The sequence below is a fragment of the Myiozetetes cayanensis genome, unplaced genomic scaffold (assembly GCF_022539395.1).
Source record: "Myiozetetes cayanensis isolate MyiCay16 unplaced genomic scaffold, myiCay2020 scf7, whole genome shotgun sequence".
Taxonomy (NCBI): Eukaryota; Metazoa; Chordata; class Aves; order Passeriformes; family Tyrannidae; genus Myiozetetes; species Myiozetetes cayanensis.
This window is the reverse complement of record NW_026087964.1, coordinates 5698355-5711896: the sequence shown is the minus strand read 5'-3', so window position 1 is coordinate 5711896 and position 13542 is coordinate 5698355.

Below are 13542 nucleotides of genomic sequence, written 5' to 3'. Positions count from 1 at the left end.
GTAAGTATCTGAAAGGAGAGTGCCAAGAGGATGGGGCCAGGCTCTCCTGAGCAACAGGACAAGAGGCAATGGGCAGAATCTTGATGCACAGAAGTTCCACCTAAACATGAGGAAGAACTTCTTCGTTGTGCTGGTGACTGAATCCTGGAACAGGTTGCCCAGAGAGGTTGTGGAGTCTTTCTCACTGGAGACATTCAAGAACTGGGTGGAAACAATCCTGTGCAATGTGCTCTAGGAAGATCCTGCTTAAGCAGGCAGGTTGGACCAGATGACCCCACTGGTGGTCCCATTCAAGTTCAGCAATTCTGTGTACAATTCAATAGTGTCATCACCTTCCTAATTTTTCTAGAAAGACTTCTGCTCTGAGAGCTAAAGCTTCTATTGCTGCACACAGGGGGAAAGGAAACAAACAAACACCCTGCCACCAAAAACTAGAAAACAGGCTTTGGCTTAAAAAAAAAAAAATCTTAAAAGCAAAACTACTTCAGTCCCAAAATACAGAATAAATTGCAAAGTTTGCAGTGCTCACAGTCAGCGCACTGACTTCAACCATGTCAACATACAGCTGTTTGTATCAGTTCTCTCTCTTTGAAAAAAGCCTCAAAGAGGGAAGCTGGTGGCACAGCCTGTTCAAGTCTGGCACCCCTGCCTAAAGCCACTTCTTTTGCTTGTAAGGAGCTGTCACTGATGCAGCCTGACAGCACAAAGCTTAAAGCAGAACAGGAGTCAAGGTAGAGCCTTACAGCACTTTGCAGAACACTACATGAACATTACATTTAATACAGTTCCCAGCTTATTCCAGCACTGCACACAGTGAGATGTGCCCTAATACACAGACTGTAAAGAGTCTGGCTTACATTAATTAATAGGCTTCTTCCAGGAGCAGGATTCAACTGACAGCCTTCTTTTCTTTGCCTCACCTTACATGCTGATATAATTAAGTTTATTTTAGGTGTCGCTAATGACAGACACTCAAAACCTATGAGGGACATGACCAAAACCTCTTAGTCGAGTTCAAAAAAACCAAGTCTACATAACGCCATGCTCAGCAAGTACCTTCAAAAGTCTTTCTTTCATGAGCTCACCTGCCCATTTCAAAAGGCTAAGCATATTTCATGTTACACCAATAATACTTGCTCTTTGTCCCCTCATCCACATTAACTCATCTCCTACATCACCCAAAAGAAAAACAAAGCCATTTTAGTCGTGTTCTATCCTCCCACAGACCCTGTCCCCATTCACTACCCACAGACTTGTTAACTTACCAGACCTGAAATTGCCACCTGTTTCTTCTGACATACAGGGAGAATAAAAGCAGATCCCAAAAGACCAGTCCCTGAGAAAGCAGTGTTTTGCTATACACAAAGTACATTCAAAGTGCTCTTTCAGGGTCTTGTTCAGATGTCAGTCTACTTGTCAAATATCCATGTTTACAGCTCCTAAATGGTTAGTGGTGGCACAGAAAGAACACTGCATGGCCAGGGCTGGACAGGAACTCTGACTTATGCTGCACCAGCTCTGGCAACAGCCAGCCAGCCCTGCCAGCACACAGCTGTGCTAAATCCATCTGAGAGGCAGATTACTGCCATAAATCCAGATCATGTATTAGCTTAGATGACCAATTTTTGATCAAATCTGGCTCAGGAGGTCGATGGTTGTAACACAACATGCCATAAGCATTTCCCCCGTCTCCACAGCTTTATGAGTGTGGTAAGTAGATGAGATTCACAGTACTGTAAACCTCCTTCAGCTTCTGTAGAGAAATATGCCCTACTACTCTACCCTTTACACTCCAGTACCCTTTCTGGGGAACAATTTTAGAGGTTATTTGTGGTATGCTTGCAGATTTCCTAAAGGAGGTGAGACCTTAAGGAGGAAGGAAGAAGAAAACTACACAAAAAAATGTATCTCACAATTAATTCACGGTTGACCACAGAAGTCTAAAAGCCTCAGTGTAGACTTCAGTTGCCAGTGTTCCTACTCCTAATTCAGAAAACTACAGATAGTTATGGGTCCATGGAGTCCTTCACATTTTTACAGGACAACTACTGGATAAAATTACTACAGCTAGCTTATCAACCATATATTATTTAATAAGCAGATATCAGTCACTAGATTTAATAAGCAGATATCAATTACATGCTAGTGATGCATGCATGTTTTCATGCACAACCTTTAGAAAGTTCACCTCTACAGCACATGTACAGATTTGTGATATAAACCAAGCACTGCCCGGTTCTTTACACTGTTTGGTTTTGCTGTGAGTAGAGAGGCTCTTATTTCCAAAAAGAGCCAGAACTGACTTATGGATCAAAGTGAACAAAGTTGACATTGCAATGCAAGCCTGACTAAACTAGCACTTTTGATATTGTTGGCATAATTAATATCTAGAAGAATAAAGATGGGCATCTGAAAATTTGTATCTAGAACAGTGAAGTTCCCTGTGCTGCCAGCCGGACACTTCTATCCAGCCTGTTACCTTTCCCTGAAGAAGAAAGGAACAGCTATTTAGAGCAGCAAACACTGCCCCAACAGCTGATCACATCCTCCATCTGTTTGCAGCTCAACACAGACCACTGAACTGCTGCCAAAGCAGTTAAAGAAAAAAAAAAAATCCAGCAGCTTTTTCCTAAGAGCAACTGCCATGCAGGCACACTCCCAGAAATCAGCCCTCTCTGCCTATTGCTGCACAGGGCTCCAGCCCCTCCTGCACCAGCAGCAACTCACCTCCCACAGCCACGTCCTGGGATGAGCGGGAGATGAGACCGTAAGAGAAGTCCAGATGCCATGACTGACAAGTCTGCTCTACATCCTGGCAGGCCAAAGCTCTGGACTTCAAAATAATGACTTCTGTGACACTGTAAGTACTTAGTTATTTACCTTGATGACTGGGGTCTCATATTTTTGAAGATCCCTCAAAAGTAAACACTTGAAAAAGCTCCTACAAGCCAGTTCAACAGAGGAGTGTGTGAAAGGAGGACTATTGTAAAAATATACTGTGCATGAGGATTTAACTTTGTGACATTTCACAATAACTAACACCACAGAGCCACCTCCAACCTATTGTGTTTTATTCCTCTACGCCTGAGGAGAGACAACGCATAGGAATATTTCATGGAAGTACCAAGAGATTTTCTTCTGAGAAATGCACTGTGGAGTCAATAATTTTAGGAAGAAACCATAACTGAATAGGAAGGTGGAGGTTAAGCATGGCCTCCTACATAGGTTTTTCATACTATCTGACTTTGGGCATCCAGCCTGTACCACAGGTACTCAAGGTTTTCTTCAATAAAGAGTAGAGAGACGGCCACTCTACAGAGTGATGCAGAACACGAGCGCCTTCTGCTCAGATGCCTGAGTGAGTTCTATCATTATCAGGAATTTTGAGATGGAGAAAACTACATTTGTGCCTCTTGCAAAAGAAGGGGAGTTGGTTATTTAAGGACAGGGTTCAAGTACCCACTCCAAGTAAGTTTTTCACCAACACTACACCAGTTCAACACGAACAACAGCCTCAAACAGGCTCACAAGCACACACTTAGTTTCCCCCTAAAACCCACTTTGTAAAACAGTGCTCAGACTAATTTCTACACCACTAAAGAGGCTGCACACTCCATATTAAAAAAAAAAGTAAATACCTTGAAAATATTTAAGAAAAAAATCCACACTTCATGAAGATTGCTATGTTACTCAGAGCTACCTTTAACACTGTTTCTGGCGTGTTCCCTCACACAGCTAGGAGGTGAAGGTCAATAATGTCACAGGCTGCCTTGAATTTTTACACCATAAACTTAAGTAACTCTTGTGTCAAAAAATAATGGCATATTTATTCTATTGCATTCTCAGACAACCCTCAATTTGGGCAGTTCCCCTAATAACATTAAAAGCAGCGTCATAAATGTCGTTTCACAGTTGAACTCTTCATTTGCATCACAAGAAATCTGGAAATTGTAGATTAAGATATTAGCAGACAAAAGAACTGCAGTATTCTTCTAGGCGTTTAACTCAAATTTTTCTTTATGTTCAGTCATCCTATGAAAAATTCTCATATGGAATACTCTTTCTCAAAACAGAGCAGTCCAAAGCTGCCTGGGTCACTATTAAAATTCAAAAAAACAAACCCACAAACCACAAGAAAGGAAAACGTAGTAGGACTGTTTTCATTACCTTAATAAAAGGGGATATATGACCTCCTTTTCCACCAGTGAAAGAGCCCCAATAAATATTAAATCTTCTTTGATTACCCAGATGCATATAAACCCATAACACTGCCTGGCGCATCCATGCAGCCCTGTGCATCCTAAGCAAAGCAAGTTTATTTCCCAGCTATTTCTCCCAATCACTTCTGCACAGCAGGTCTTCAGCAGACCTGTATTTGTTCAGGACCAGCCTGGCTACACACACGCGTCAGGGACTAAACAACAAAGCACCAAGGGACTGAGCACCAAGCCACCACCAAACTGAATTTTCACATCCACTCAGCTCTGTTTGCCAGGCCAGGAGAGAGGCAGACTGGATCCCTTCCTCGCACAGACTCTAAAGGAGAAAGGGTCTGAAGGCTCCCCCCAGCATGGGATACCACCACAAAAGGATAAATGCCATAACCAAGAAAATACTGTGATATTAAGTACCTAAATAATCAGTACATTCAGGTACTGTTTGAGGCCAAAAACTTGAAGAAGAAGAACTGGACAAGAATCCTGAACATTCTCATCAATATGCACCTATTTCAGAACTAACTTTTCATACTAATCTAGTTCCAAATAAAATCAACGAGATTTTGTTTCCACAGTCAGGAAACAGAAGTCTAGAAGGGAAGGGAGTCACTATGTTTTTCAGAGTAAAAGATTTCTCTCTCTCAATCTCACAAACTTTCTGCAACCAATACAGCAAGGAATAAAACCCTTTGCCTTCACACCCAGAATCAAATGTCTCATAAGAAAGCCAAAGGAGGATACTTAGCTTGTACAGATTAGACACCGCGGAGCCAGATGCCAATTTTTTGGACACCCTTTCCACACGTTCCATTTAACAATTCACAACCGATTATTCTTGTTATCAACTGACCACGATTTAGCAGGTGCAGGAGGTGGGGGGAGAAATGGAGTGCTCAGGGATTGGATGCACGTCAAGGTCATGAGTACACACAGGCACACACTTCCCAGGAGCACTGACCCAGCCACTAATACGTGTGCCTGTGGCCCCAGATCTATTAGCTGAAAAACGCCTTTTCTGATCATGGGAAGAAGCTAAGAAAGAGCTATTAATGTGAATGTTATGCAACCATTAAGCTTGTTTTAAAGTTTGAAATGTTCTCGTCCTCCTTCTAAATTAGCAAGTTAACTCAACCATACCACCTAAACCAAACCCTTATAGTTTCATCCCATTCCCTTACATCTCCTTTTATTAAAAAGAGAAGAGCATAAAGCTCTTCAGGGCAGGGACTGCATGTCTATTAAAAAAATAAAAAAAGAATTGAGTCAGAGGAACAGATTGGCTACCTGACTGTCAAAAAGGCTTATTTTTCTTCAAGCAAGTGTAGAGTGTTTAGAAGTACCTGCTTCCTCAGCCTGAGGAGCAGAGGTTACAATAGTATTTTATTGACCAGCATTTATCCAGTTTACCTGAGCCTTGACACAAAATCGGCCAAAATAAGTTTGCTTTTGGAGGGGAGGAGGCCCTACACAAAAGCACAAAAGCTGGCTATTTGCTGAACTTCTGAGCTCCTGACAAAGCTCCTCTTCTGAATGTTCCCTTTCTTTTGAATGTTTGAATCATGGAGGGGGAAGAGAGAACAGGGAAAATCTCAAATCACAAATCAAACACAGATATCAGTAAAATGCAATGAGCTACAAAGCTGCTGAAAAAATTGGCAGTGTAGGGTCTGCTATGTATAGAATCTCTTATTTAAAAAGCAGTTCTTCTAATAATAAAGGAATAGTCCACTGAAAAATTTTATTACATTCTAAAACAGACAACTCTCAAATGTAAGAAGATGTAATACATTACTACACTTGACAAACAATACTTTGAAAAATGCAAATAAGAGAACTGTAAAATGGCTACTAAATTATTCCCCTTAATAACACAAGATCAGTCAGGCCTGTAACAAAAAGTACTTCTGTAGCTGATCAGCCAGACATAACCACTCTTCACTCCAAAATACCTGAACATAGTAAGGAACAGCCAAGTTTACTACAGTGTACCTGTGAGTCATGTAGTGGTTGCTAAAGATAATCAAATGCCTCTCACAACACCAATAATCCAAGTCCATCAAAAATTTATAGGATCAAATTATGAAGGCCTGATGCAATGCATCACTGAATTAAAAAAAAAAACCCAAACCAACCAACTCAACAGAAAGCAAGACCTATTTCTGTAAATATGTATATTAAAAAAAATTTGAAAATTCCTAGAGAAGTCCTGCAGCAGCACCAGACAATTAGGTGACTTGGTTTCCAATTTCGGTTAAAGTTGACACAGTTACAGGTTTCTGAAACTCAGACTCCACTGCACTGATACAGTGCCAAAGCACCCTTAATTTCACTATCACTCTAAACTATCTGACAGTGCTTAGAGGATGAATTTGGATGCTATATAGCATATGCATGGGATAACATACCTTCCAGGAAGATTCCATTAGGAGCTGCCCACTTGCATCCCAGAACAAGACTTAGCACGCACTCTAACCCAGAATTTAGCCTACAGTCTTAAAAAACCTCCAGATAAGATGTACAAAAACCTCAATTAAAATATATTTGTTAGCTCTAACAGGCTTAGCTAGAATTTCAGTACTGGCACATGTGCCTCATTCTGAAGAACTACCGACACCCAAGAACGTGGACCACGCACAGAATCATTCCTTAAACCTCCTGTTTCACTCTGTATTTTAGACAAGTTTTGGAAGAAACACCAAATAGAACATCAGGAGAAGAATGTGCCCATCCCATCCACAATGGATGCCTTAATAAAAGGGAAGTGGCAAAAGCTGGAAACAGAGGGCATGAGAATAAGTAGAAGGCATTATGCAGTGCAGCAAATACTAAATTTGAGGAGGGGGTCACATTTTACATCTTTTCAGAGATTAAACATTCAAGATTGTCCCACAGAGCGCTGGTTGATGATTTCTCTTACCTACTGAAAGGAACGTTACAACATTCTGTGTTAAGAAGAAAGTAAAGCAACTCTGGTTACTACTTTAAAGTTACTAGTGTGTTGCTTACTCTCCATTCAGCCAAAGCAAACATTGCACCCAATTTAGAAGTGATCACTCACGTAAAATACAGCTTTCTGTCGCAACTTCATCCAGAAACAACACGCGCTGGGCTCTCCCTCAAAGAACAAAGTCTTGTTTTGACCATGTACCTTCAACTATCAAATTTTCATATACCACTAAAGAGATCATATTTTCATGTCAGCAACATTCATGTGATGATGCTTTAAGATTTCACCTTGGCAACAAGATTATCAGTGAACTTTTAAGTACTGGCAATTTCCAAATGTCACCACCATTGGAAAGTTAACGAAAGTGTCAAGAAAGAGGTCGCTGAAACCACTATGGAGGAAGCAACACCAACTTTAAAGAACCATTATGGGGTATAAGCATTTACTTTTCAAAAACTGAGCACAGGGATTTATCTATCCTCAAAATCTAATATAATATGCTGTTTGACTGAACAAGGTCTCTGCTGCAGGTTTGTTCTAGATTAACTAACTGATGTGTTTAACTGACTTCTGAACCCCCCACTTGTCCATCAGACTTCAGAACCACTTGCACAACCCGAGAAAGTGAAATAGGAACGGCTGACAAATCGCATACACATCTAGGAGCACAGGTGAAAAAAGATCAATTAAGACAAAAGTCACAAATGCATTCAGAGTAACATCTTGTGCACACTTATAAAAGCATAAATAACATATCTGTAAGTGCAATAGAAAGAAGTATTCTCCCACAAATTTAGTGCTGAAATACTGTATTTAATTTTCAAGGCATGACATAATAATAATAATGGCCAGTCTTCGCGAGCGAAGATCCGGGGAAGGTCTTTACACCTTCCAGCCTGCGCATTGGATTTTTTTTTAGGTGAGACACAGTGTGCGCGGAACTGAGCCCACCCTTTAATCCTAAGGTTCATCTGCCGGGGCCAAGCGAGCTTGGACGGTGGCAGCGAGGTCCTTAGGACGTAGGTGGGTTGCCTTTAAGGGCTAACGAGCCCCACCTGCCCGGGAGTGGCCCTGACCGGGAATCGAACCCGGGTCTCCGTGGTGATAGCGCGGCGCCTTTACCACTAGACCACCAGGGGCTCCTGATAGGCATGACATACTTTCCAAGCTAAGACTCAGAAGACTGAGAAATTTTATTAGGAACTACCTAGTCTGAGAAAAAGAAGAAACATGAAGTAGGAAGACTAGCAGCAATGTTGGCCTTTAAGATAAATTTCAGAAAAAGGTCCAATACTACACATAACCACAAGACACAAACATCAAAATATTGGGGATAGTGGAGCCACATCAAGGTCCTGTTCTGCAGATCACTCCATTGCTTGTTTTATTTCCCTTGGCATAATGATGATGCTTAACAATACCTAGGAACCTGTGCCTAGAAAAGCTTTCAAACTTAGATGTAAAACAAAACAAGATGCCTCTTCCTGCTAGAGGTTTAGTTAAGAAGAGTGTTTAGGGATGACTTGCAAAGTTGCAAATAAAAACTTGCACACCTCTTCGACTTCATGCACCTCATTCTTCCGGGTATCTAAATCACACAAAGACCACCGTCCCAAAAGGAAATTATGCCCGAAATAAGTGTCAGATTAGAACAGACATACAGAAACTGTTAATCTAACGTGGATTTTGGGTAACCAGGTATGAAAGTGTACAAAAACAAGTTTTAGAGGGGAGGTGGGGGCGAGGGAAAGTCAACCTGCAACCACCACGATGCTTGTCGACCCAGCAAAACAGATGGGCACAAAACTACCTGGATAAGAAATTAATTGTGGTATTTTGGCCACGCTACTTCACAAAAGCCATTTCTTCTGTTTCCCCGTCATTCACTCAACAAGTTTATGAGAACAAGAGGAAACGGAGCACGCAGTGTGACAGACACATGGAAGTCTGAAGATGCTGTCAGCAGGAAATGCTGCTGTAGATACAACACCCCAACACAAGCTTTGTGTAGGCAACAAAAAATTTGAGGTAACCTTTATGAGAGAAAGGAACGTGAACTTATTCGCTCTTTTGTCACTTAAGCCCTAGGACACCTTCCTAAAGAGCCTAATCCTCCAGCAATTTTTCATGGGGGAAAACCAAAACACTGATTAAACTACACAATCTGCTCCCAGTAAATAATTTTATGAACTATTATGAACTAACGTAACAGATCTGAATTATTCCGAGGCACCAGAATGCAATCCACAGCCCAAGCTACAATGAACGCCCGTAACACTAATATATTACCAACGCCTAATAACCAAGTTGTCTATTGCAAAAAGGGGGCTCAATGAGAAAGAAAAACACACACACACACACAAAGGTGCATTTTTGTTTTCTCAAGGCCTGCCCACCCACTTCTTACGGCTCCTCCATTAGGGCGAGAGACACCCCGCGGATGGGGGACCCAGGGCTCTCGGAAGAATCCCCCGGGCGACACGGCCCCGCGGAGGCCCTTCTCCCACAAAGGGTGTGGAGCCGCTGCCCGGCCCGCCCGGCCCCGCCGCCCCCTCCCCTGCCCGCCCCTGCCGTGCCCGGCCCCGCCACCCCGCGGGGGCCCGGGCGGGCCGGGGGCGCGGGCGGAGGCGCGGCGCGGCCCCCGGCCGCGGGTGTGCGGTGTCACCGCGCCCGCCCGGCCCCGCTCACCTCGCCGTGTCCCGGCCCCAGCGCCGCCCGGGCTGCTCCGCCGCCGCCGCCCGGCGCTGTCAGCAGCGCGCCCGCCGCGCTCGCCGGGGCGGGGGCCGCTCCGCCGCCCCCGGCCTTGCCCAGCCCGCCGGCGCCGCCGCTGGGGCCCGGCCCGCCGGCGCTGCCGAGGCCGCCGCCCCGCTTGTTCTTCCGGCGCTTCGCTCCGCGCTTGGCGTCGGCCGGACTCATGGTGCTGACACCCGGGCACGGGAGCGGGGAGCGCCGGCGAGGAGCAGCAGCAGGAGGAGGAGGAGGAGGGGAAGGGGCGCGGGGTCGCGCCGAGGCCCGGGGGCGGCGGGTCCGGGCGCGGGCGGGGCTGCTCGGGCGGCGCGGGCGGAGCGGGGCTGTCACGGCCCGGGACTCGCTCGGCCCCGGCGCCGCTGGGCAGAGTTACCGTCCAATATGGCGGACACAAGGGGAAAGTGATCCCCCTCTACGTCGGGGGGCTCCCCCTCGGCGCTGACGGGAACCCGCCGCGCGCGGCGCGCTGGGGGGCGTAGTTCGCGCGCCGCGCCGCAACCCGCAGCCGGTGCTGACTGCAGACTACGGCTCCCAGTGCGCACCGCGGCACCCGCCTGGGCGCGGCGGGTGAGCTCATCCGTCCCCGCGGTGGCCGCTGGGAGTTGCAGTCCCCCGCGCCGCCGCTGGCCGCGCCCGCCCGCGTCGCCACCCCGGCCAAGGGACTACAGCGCCGCCCCAGAGCCACGTGACGCCTTAAAGGGGCCGCCGCGCTCCGCCGCGGCCGCGGGGGTGAGGCGTGAGGGGCCGCCTCTCCTCAGAGAGGTGGGGAGTGCAGAGCCGCTCTGACAATACACAGCCCTTCAGCGTGCGGCTGCTTTGTCATCCTGCCTCCGTGCGGCCGGCCCGCAGTACCCCACGAGCACCACCGTCCCCCAACCCCGCGTAGGGCAGGTTGAAAATGGAGGTTACGCCACACGCGTGGGGGCTGAGGGCACTGCTCTGCCCTGAAGAGCCCCGAGGCCGGTGGTGGAGTCACCGTGCTTGGAAGTGTAGATGTGGTGCTTTGTGATGGTTTAGTGGACTGCCAAGTCCAGCTGGTTTAGTGGATGCCATGGTTTAGTGGTAGGCTTGGCAGTGCTGCATTAATGGTTGGACTCAATAATTGTCTTAGAAGCCTTTTGCAGCTTAAAAGATTCCATAAGTCTGTGTTGTTCTCCACAGTGTGCAATCACACGCCAGCCCAGAAAAGGTGAAACGCTGTAGCTCTGGGCTTTGATGCGACTGGGTGTCATGATGTAAAAATCATAGATGTTAGCATGTTAAGCCTGGTGATAACGTCACAGAATCACAGAATCAATTAGGTTGGAAAAGACCTCTGAGATCATCGAGTCCAACCTGTGACCAAACACCACCTTCTCAATGAGACCAGGGCACTGAGTGCCTTGTCCAGGCTTTCCTTAAACAGCTCCAGGGACCGTGACTCCACCACCTCCCTGGGCAGTCCATTCCAATGTCTAATCACCCCTTCTCTGAAGAAATTCTTCCTAATGTCCAGCCTAAACCTCCCCTCGTGCAGCTTAAGACTATGTCCTTTCTTCCAGTTGCCTGGGAGGCTGACCTCCACCTGGCTACAACCTCCTTTCAGTAATTGTAGAGAGTGATAAGGTCATTCCTGAGCCTTCTCTTCTCCAGGCTAAACACCCCCAGCTCCCTCAGCTGCTCCTTGTGAGGCTTGTGTTCCAGATGCTTCACCAGCCTTATTGCCCTTCTCTGGACTCGACGTGACTTTGACGTGACTGGGTGGCGTGACATTAAAATCATGAGCACATTAAACCTGGTGATTACTTGGGGCAGTATAAATTCCCTTCTGCAGTGTTAAAATTGGGAAGGCATTGTGGAGTAGTGATGGTGGGTTAGAGTACAGTTCAGGAGCAGCTGGCATACTTGCCCTTCATTCACCAATGACCACACATGTTTAAAAGGTCACAGGAAAGACAGCTCAGGAGTTTTGGGAGAGCAGTGGAAGAAGACACTAATTTCAGTGTGTCCTGCTCAGTGTTTGGCAGCACTAGTGGAAGCTGCCATCTATGCTGAAGCAGGTCCAGGCTTAGTTTGCCTCAGTACACTTGGAGGAGCTTTGCTTGTACAAGCAGGCGGCTGTGAAACCAGGAGAACATGCTTGTTCATTCTGTGGTCTAGTAAATGGGGAGTTTTTTTGGGGCAGGACCACAGACTTCATAAATGTGTTCAATGCTCAGCACTCACAGTGCTGCATAAACAGCAAATAGCAGTGGCAAGAGCAGGGTATACAAAAAGGTGCACAAAACTCACTCAACTGTATGCAGCCTTCTGCTACAAACAAATAAATTCTAGGCCTTGTAGTACAAATTTGAAGTTTACTTCTCTTTGTGATGTATGGCACTATTTTCAGAGCTAAAATTTTTCACTCGAAATGGTGACACACCTTATTTCAGTCTTATATAAGCCCATCTTTATCTGCCTTTCAGAATTATATTTTCACTTGAACCCTGTTCATTTAACACCATGAGTCTGAAAGAAAGATTACAGCTCTGTCAGTCTCTGTATCCCCTATGTATTGCAGATAAAAAGCATTATTATGAGAGACTATTATAGTAAAATCATTCAGCCATACAGGAGCTAAAGTAATGCTACTTAGTCTGACATCACAGCATTTAATTCTGATACTTTCATTGTAGAAACATAAATGTTTTCCTTTTACACTCCAGAAAATAAATGCCATCCAGATGATTTTTTTTTTCAAATCCAGTTTTCAATATTAAAGAAAATTCATAGTGTGGGACAGTAAGTTTTTATAATCTGTGCGTGTCAGGGTCTTTTTTTAAACCTGCAGGTAAATATTAGTGCTCAGGGAAATGAAGTACTTTTATGGTTCTGCACTGAACTCAGCTACCACACCTCATTTTTAACTTACAATTAGCTGCTGAGCCAGAAGGTTGTTTTAGAAATGAACTTGCCACTTTGATGGTGGATTTGAATGTTTGTATGAACCGGAACAAAAGGCAAAGGAAATTAATTTGACTACTGTGCAGACCTACAACTAAGTTTCTTGCCCTTACTTGAATCAAATTACTTACAGCGTTCCACCCCATCCCTAAGAAAATAAACTCAGTCATTTGAACAAACTACCTTTAATTTACCTCATTGTTAATCTAAAGCATGGTGTTGCACTTCAAAATCCTTTGGGGTGAAAAATCATTTATACTCTGAAAATTTTTCACATTCTCCAGGAATTACATTTACAAAAACTCACTGCATAAACAGCGCAGATCACTGCAGGGCTTTCCCGCGCTCCTCCTTTGAACCAGCCCGGTTCCATCAGCATTGTAATTTTCTCTGCGAGCCATAAAGTCAATAAAAAGCTGCAGAGAGAGCTGCGCAGATCACACTTGCCTTTGAGTTCTGCCTTCGAGATGCCAGGGTGGCTGGAAAATCTCAGTATGGTTTTACCACCTTGCTGGAATATTTGTGCTGATCTCCCGTTGCATGCAGAGTGACGTCAGGAGTCCACACGCTGAACTGTTACTATGACTTCAAGAAAAAAATTAAGAGATCTGCTAATTGTTACCATTCTTTAAATAATAGTCTCTGCGCCAGGGAGCTTAAAATTTATGGTTTCTCTAGTTTCAAGGGGTTCTTAATTATGCATTT